Consider the following 7,141-nt stretch of genomic DNA (forward strand, 5'->3'; position numbering starts at 1 on the left):
ATTTTATTTATTTTTAATAAAAAACACTACCAGATGGGCTATATAAATAGATAATCTACAAAACATTTATGCAAAGAAAAATCTAGTGTACAATGTCCCTTTAAACCCCTCAGGTTGTCTGGTTTTAAAGTAGAAATCCAGAATGCCTCCTTATACTGACCTGCCTTTTTGGATATCTACCCATTTAAATGAATGCTGGACAGATATCGGACATTATTATGTTGGATTGTGGCTGTGTTATCGGAGAGCAAAGAGAGGGGGCCTCTTACTCTTAGAGGGTTTGTGCCGCTGCTAAATCAATGGTGTGAAATAACAGATGTTGAAAACTGTGCCATATAGGTGTCACTACTACTAATCAGCTGAGGATCTAACCAAATATGGCTTTAAATATTGATCTATACTTTTCAATGGTGTAGGACCTACTGCAGATACAGAGCAGAGTTGTGATACTTCATGCTGCTCCAGGCTTTCAAGCAGTAACATCAGTAATGGCTGAGATGGAAAGAGCACCACACAAGTTTGTGGAATAACCAATTCTGGTCTTACCTTTCCACAGCTAGCGCCAGGCAAACTTATATGGTCTTCTGAGATGAGTTGCAGTATTCCTGGTGAGGACGTGTGGAGAGTACTGCAGGAGGGCGGCTTGGAAAGCACCACTGAGCGGTTTCCTACACCTATGTCAGCTTCTGTCTCCCGCAAAAAGATTACTGTGGACAGCTGATTGATGTCTGGTGATATCAGAAGAGTGCTCCAAGATTAGTTGAACAGCAGGGATGAAAGTTAAGGAGTATGCACGTGTCTGGAGCACTATATGTCAGCAATTTTGCAAGAATGTTATCCATTTGCAAGACCACTACATAGCAGCACAGTTTCCTGCCATGTAGTGCTCCAGAACCTACCTAGGTACCTTTTCAACAATGAATACCAGGGGAACAAAGACATTTTAGAAATAAATTGGAAATGTACTTCATAACACAAACACATTTTTTAGGTTTCATTTACCTTTAGGCCAGCGACTATGGATGCTGAGGCATTCCAGAAGAGAAATATTGATTTTGTAGTAGAATAAACCTGGCTCAATTTAAACTTTTCCTACCACAAACTGCATCGCCAGTTTTAGTTTCAAACTCTCATGTCATGTATCTTTACTAGTAAGATAGCTCATGACCTAGGTTTATCTGTATATGGACAGAGATTTATGCTGGTAGGTTGGTGTGAGATAAATGCCTCGCAGTGAACAATATATAGTCTGGGAACTTCGGGCACCTTTATTATGCATCTCATGTTGCCCTGGACCTTGTTAGAGATCTATAAGACTTACTTATCTATTCTTTCATGAAAACTGGCACTGCATGAATCTAATATAGGGACTCCTGTAATACCTCAATAAGGGCGTGAAACAGATTGCCCTCAAAATATGTAATACAATTGTATGCTTAGACGTTAGCCTATAAATTGATATTAGTTGTTTTCAAGTTTCTGTAGCCATGGAAAAGCAGTGTTCTATGCCAGGGGTTGCCAATCTTTCGGACCTCGGGACCACTAAACTCACAATTTTGAATCCCGTGGACCACTAACATGATTTTTTTTTTTTAAAAAGGTACAAACCTCTATAATGTGTGTATGTGTATACACACACACATACTGTACATAACTAGTATAACCATAGCTAAATCTACATTATGTATATATTTACACATTTTTAAGAATTATTTTTTGGAATTAACTAACTGAATGACAGAACTGAGACAATACTACCAAATGACATAAAGGGTGAGTGCCAACTTTTGAGCTGGAAACAGAGAGGCAGAAAGTGGGAAAAAAAAGAATTATGTTTAAAAGGACTACAAGACTTCCAAGTTACCTCCCCAGTTAGGAATTATTCAAAACTACTTATGATCATGGACAGAGATTGGAGTCATAAATTAAGTTTATATCAGAAAGCTCTCAATATGGATGTGAGGTAACCACGATTGATGTTACTGGCAATTACTATAATACTGGTGGGATATGGCTGATCTGCTGGATGGCAATTACTGGAATACATGTGGAATGGATTTGTGCGCGGTAAAATTAATAGAATGAAAAAAAAAATTTAAAAAAAGAAGATCGAGGGGAGGAAGACAAACAGTGATGTAAGTCCACCTGAAGGAATTAGTTAAACTACTACAAAAAGACAGGTAAAGGGAAGAAACTAAAATTAAATATGAGATAATTTTTGTTTTTAAGATTTTCTTTTTTTATATACTTTAATTCCACTATTTCATGCCAAGACTATACCAACCTCTGCTGGCTTTAGAATGGAAGCATCTTCCTCTGAGCAGTGCGCCAGGCAGGTGAAGTTAAAAATACAATCTAGCTACGTGCATAGGGATATTGTAATTTAACTCCTCTGTCGGTTTTCACTGATGTCCAGCCAGGCATTGTAGGGAGTTGTGGCGCAATGGATGGGGTTGACACCATTAGATGAGATTAATTCCTGCTTGATGGTGTCAAGGACCACCAACATCTTCTCGTGGACCACCAGTGGTCCATGGACACTGGTTGGCGACCACTGTTCTATGCTATATGTAAAAGGTATTCAGTTCTATACTATATCTTTTTGACAGTTACTTGTGAGCCCTTGGGTACTAATCATTGTTTATTATATCCGCACAGTCTCTAGAGAAGCAAGAAAGAACCTAGCCATTCTTCTGTTTTTATACCGTAATTTAAAGTTGTCATTATTCAGCAAGATAGACATACTAATTTAGTTCATAACCAGATGTTTGCTTTTCAACAGATAAAGCCTATATGAAGTAGACTGCATCTAAATCATACTTTCTTATCTCTTCAGTCCCCAAATTGTGACCCATTTGTCATTAATCTCAACCTTTCATAGAAAAATCAATAAACTTATGTAGTTTCCAGCACTATAGTGTTCACTTTAATATAAAGTCTGAATATATATGTTGATATCCTATTTACGCTGATCCCATTTAGGTTTTAATAAAATCCAGATTTAACAATGCTTCTGACTCAATCCATAAATCTGCATACTTTCTCACAGTAGTACACAAGAGCGTACAGGCTAGCTCTTACGCGTTTTAGTATGAGCTTTAATCATAGACCTCATAGCATTTGTGTTAGCCTACGCATTTAAAATGTTTTATTGTTTGAATTCATATTGGAGCCCCTCTGTGGCTTGATGATATTTTGCAGCCTATGGTGAATATGTTACCTAGTTATGTGAGGGACACCACACATAGTCAACATTATGAAAGATATTGAATGGAATTCTAATTTAAAGGGACAGTCTAATCAAAATCAAACTTTAATGATTCAGATAGGGAATGTAATTTTAAACAACTTTCCAATTCACTTTTATTCTTAGATTTGCTTTGTACTCTTGGTATCCTTTGTTATAAGGTAAACCTAGGTATGTTCATATGCTAATTTCTAAGCCCTTGAGGCCACCACTTATTTCAATGCATTTGGCAGTTTTTCACAGCTAGAGGGCGTTAGTTAATGTGTGCCATACAGATAGCATTGTGACCATGCCCGTGGAGTTACAAATGAGAGGGCTCGCTATATGCAAGTCAGTCAAACTAACTGAGATAAGGGGACAGTCTGCAAAGGCTTAAATACAATGTAATCACAGAGGGAAAAAGTATATTTCTATGTGAAATGGGTAATAAAGGGATTATCTATCTTTTAAAACAATAAAAATTCTGGTGTACGCTGTCCCTTTAAGCTTGTTGACTGTGGATGTGGCTTCCTTATATTCTATTATACCACATCATTTAGGTCTGAGAGCTATTAGATTTATTTAATGGTGATATGATTGTTTATATCTTGGAAATCACACAGCTTCTGTTAGAGCATAGTTATTTTGTGCTTGAAGGTGTTTACTATCTCCAGAAACAAGGCACAGCCAAGGAGGCACATTTTGTGCCCTCATGCGCCAACCTATTTTTAGGTTGGTGGGAGCAGGCTGTTGTCTATAGAGATAGTAAGACTTATTTAGACTCCATACAACTATATAAAAGATGTATAGATGTTCTGATCATGATTTAGGTAAAGATGAAGCAACTTCTTTTATGAAAAATCTGATAATGAATTTGGTATCTCCTTCACTTTTTAATGGAATAAAAGTTCTATCAACTTCCTTGATATTACTCTGATGAGCAATGATTCTAATACTAAGATTTATATAAAAAACCTATACAATCTTGCATGCCTCTAGTAATCAACCTAGACGTGTTTGGTGGCATTGCAAAAGGGCAATTTATAAGGGTGAAACAAAATTGTTTTAATTTGAATGTTTATAAAAAGGAGAGTAGAAATTTAAAAGAAAGGCTAGCTCAAAGAGGTTATTCACAGAAACTGATTGACAAGGGATATGCAGAGGTAGATGATGGAAAGTGATGGAAAGAGACCGAATGTTAAAGAAAAAGACAAAAGTTAGGGAGAGATGATCTTCCTACTTTTGCCACACAGTATTCCAATCAATATAAAGATATTTGTCTTCTAATAAAGAAATATTTTCATATTCTTTATGGAGATGTTAGTTTAAAAAGTAAGATCAGTAAAGGATGTAGATTTATATATTCTGAAGGTTTCAGTTTGCAGAATCTATTATCTCCTAGTATTTTAAAGGCTCCACATTCCAGTAGCTCTTGGCTAAGATTTAATGGAACATTTAGATATGGCAGTAGGTGTATGGCCTGTGATTACATAACAATTACTAACCATTTTTCTTCACATATTACAGAAGTTTTTGACACTACAGGCTGTATAAATTGTGCATCAAAAGTTGTGGTTTATATGTTACAGTTAAAGTGCAGAAATCAGTTAATGTGCAGATTAACTAGGGTGATCAGTTAAAGTGCAGAAAAATTGTTTCATTTCTCACATTACCTAGGTAATCTGCACACTACCTACTAGGCACTAGTTAAAGTGCAAAAAAAAAAAAGCATTTTAGCTTTTTAGAAAAGTTTGTTTCTCTCATGTAAACTGTTTATTGAAAAAGAAGCAGAAGAATGTAATAAATAAAGAACAGAATGTTCCGATTTCGGCCGAGGGCAGATACGCTCCAGGCACAATTTGTGACTGCAAATTCATTTCCTAGATCTAATATTTTAAACCGTTTAATTGTTTGTATTATATTTTTTTTTAATTGTTATAGTTGAGTTTAACTAAATAAATAAAGAACATGATGTTAAATAATATTTGAGTTTAACAAAATAAATTAGGAACAAAATGTTCCGATTTCGGCCGAGGGCAAATACGCTCCAGAGTGCTGCGTTCTAATCAGAGCCTCGGGCGCCGCAACTGCCTCTGGGAACCTTACCATGGCCCAGCCCGCACGTCTTTAAATTCTCTGTCTGGGAAATTATCTATCGAATGAATCTATAATAAATAGATAGATTTGATAGATAGATAATTTCCCAGACAGAGAATTTCAAGACGTGCGGGCTGAGACCCATGGTAAAGTTCCCAGAGGCAGTTGCGGCGCCCGAGGCTCTGATTAGAACAGAGCACTCTGGAACGTATCTGCCCTTGGCCGAAATCGGACATTCTGTTCTTTATTTATTTATTTCGTTAAACACCACTATAACAATTAAAAAAATATAATACAAACAATCAAACGGTTTAAAATATTAGATCTAGGAAATGAATTTGCAGTCACAAATTATTTTATTGCAGTTTTTAGATTTGATATAGGAAATGAATTTGCAATTGCTTACTTATTTGTGCAGTCTAAAAATTGGTGACACTTTGAATTACATAAATAGATTCGATAGATAATTTCCCAGACAGAGAATTTCAAGACGTGCGGTCTGTGACCCATGGTAAGGTTCCCAGAGGCAGTTGTGGCGCCCAAGGCTCTGATTAGAACAGAGCACTCTGGAGCGTATCTGCCCTTGGCCGAAATTGGAACATTCTTCGGCTTCTTTTTCAATAAATAGTTTACATGAGAGAAACAAACTTTTCTCACTTTAACTACACGGAAGCAGTTAATGTGCACATTACCTAGGTAAAGTGCAGATTCTGCACTTTAACTGAGCAAATCAGTTAATCTGCAGATTAACTAGGTAATGTGCACATTAACTGATTCTGCACTTTAACTGTAACATATATAATCGAATGTACACTGTGCAAGGGTCAGTATATAGGTATGACCACACGAGACATTGGATCATGTATAGAAAACCATTTGGCATACAGAAAAAATGACTGTTGTTCAGATTTGATATATTTTATGTATATGCATAAACAAAATGTGAATTCCTTTTCCTGATTAGCCATAGAACAATCAAGAATTCACCATAAGGGGGGTGATTAATTCTTTTTCCAATATACCTCTTGTCTGCACAGACTAGACACAAGTTCCCCTTGGTTTTAAAGGGACACTTAAGTCAAAATGAAACTTTCATGATCCAGATAGACCATGTCATTTTAAACAACTTTATAATGTACATCCATTAACAAAATGTGCACAGTCTTTTTATATTTGCACTTTTCGAGTAACCAGCTACTACTGAGCATGTGCAAGAATTCACAGAATATACATATAATCATTGTGATTGGCTGATGGCTGTCACATGATACAGAGGGAGTGGAAATTAACAATTTTGAATAAAAATCAACTACTAATCTGACGTTCAGACTAAGTGTGATTATGCAAATCTACTGTATTTATTGGTCCTTTAATTTTGACCTGGATATAATGAACTATTGGGAGTAAACCTGTATCTAAAGTGTTGGATACATATGATATGTAAATTGTATACCAGTATAAAATCAAAGAACAATTATTATGTAACAAACTGTTCTCTATTTGGAATAGTTATTTAACGGTGTCTATGAGAAAACTAATAAGTGGAAATGTACATATGTTTTGTGTGCCCTCTGCATATGAGACAGAAAAATGGTTATTAAGATAAATATTTATGTAAAGATGCTTATGTAGAGGGTACATTGCATGTAAACATAAAATCTATCAGTGATGAACAATAGGTAAAAAGAGGGAGTATTGTAAACATCAGATAGTTTTAAGAATTTTAAATGTGTAGGATAACACAAATGCTATGAGGTAATTGATTAAGCCTCATCCCGGTGAAACGCGTGAGACCTAGCCTATACGCTCTTTTGTACT

The sequence above is a fragment of the Bombina bombina genome, chromosome 2, assembly GCF_027579735.1.
Source record: "Bombina bombina isolate aBomBom1 chromosome 2, aBomBom1.pri, whole genome shotgun sequence".
Lineage (NCBI taxonomy): Eukaryota > Metazoa > Chordata > Amphibia > Anura > Bombinatoridae > Bombina > Bombina bombina.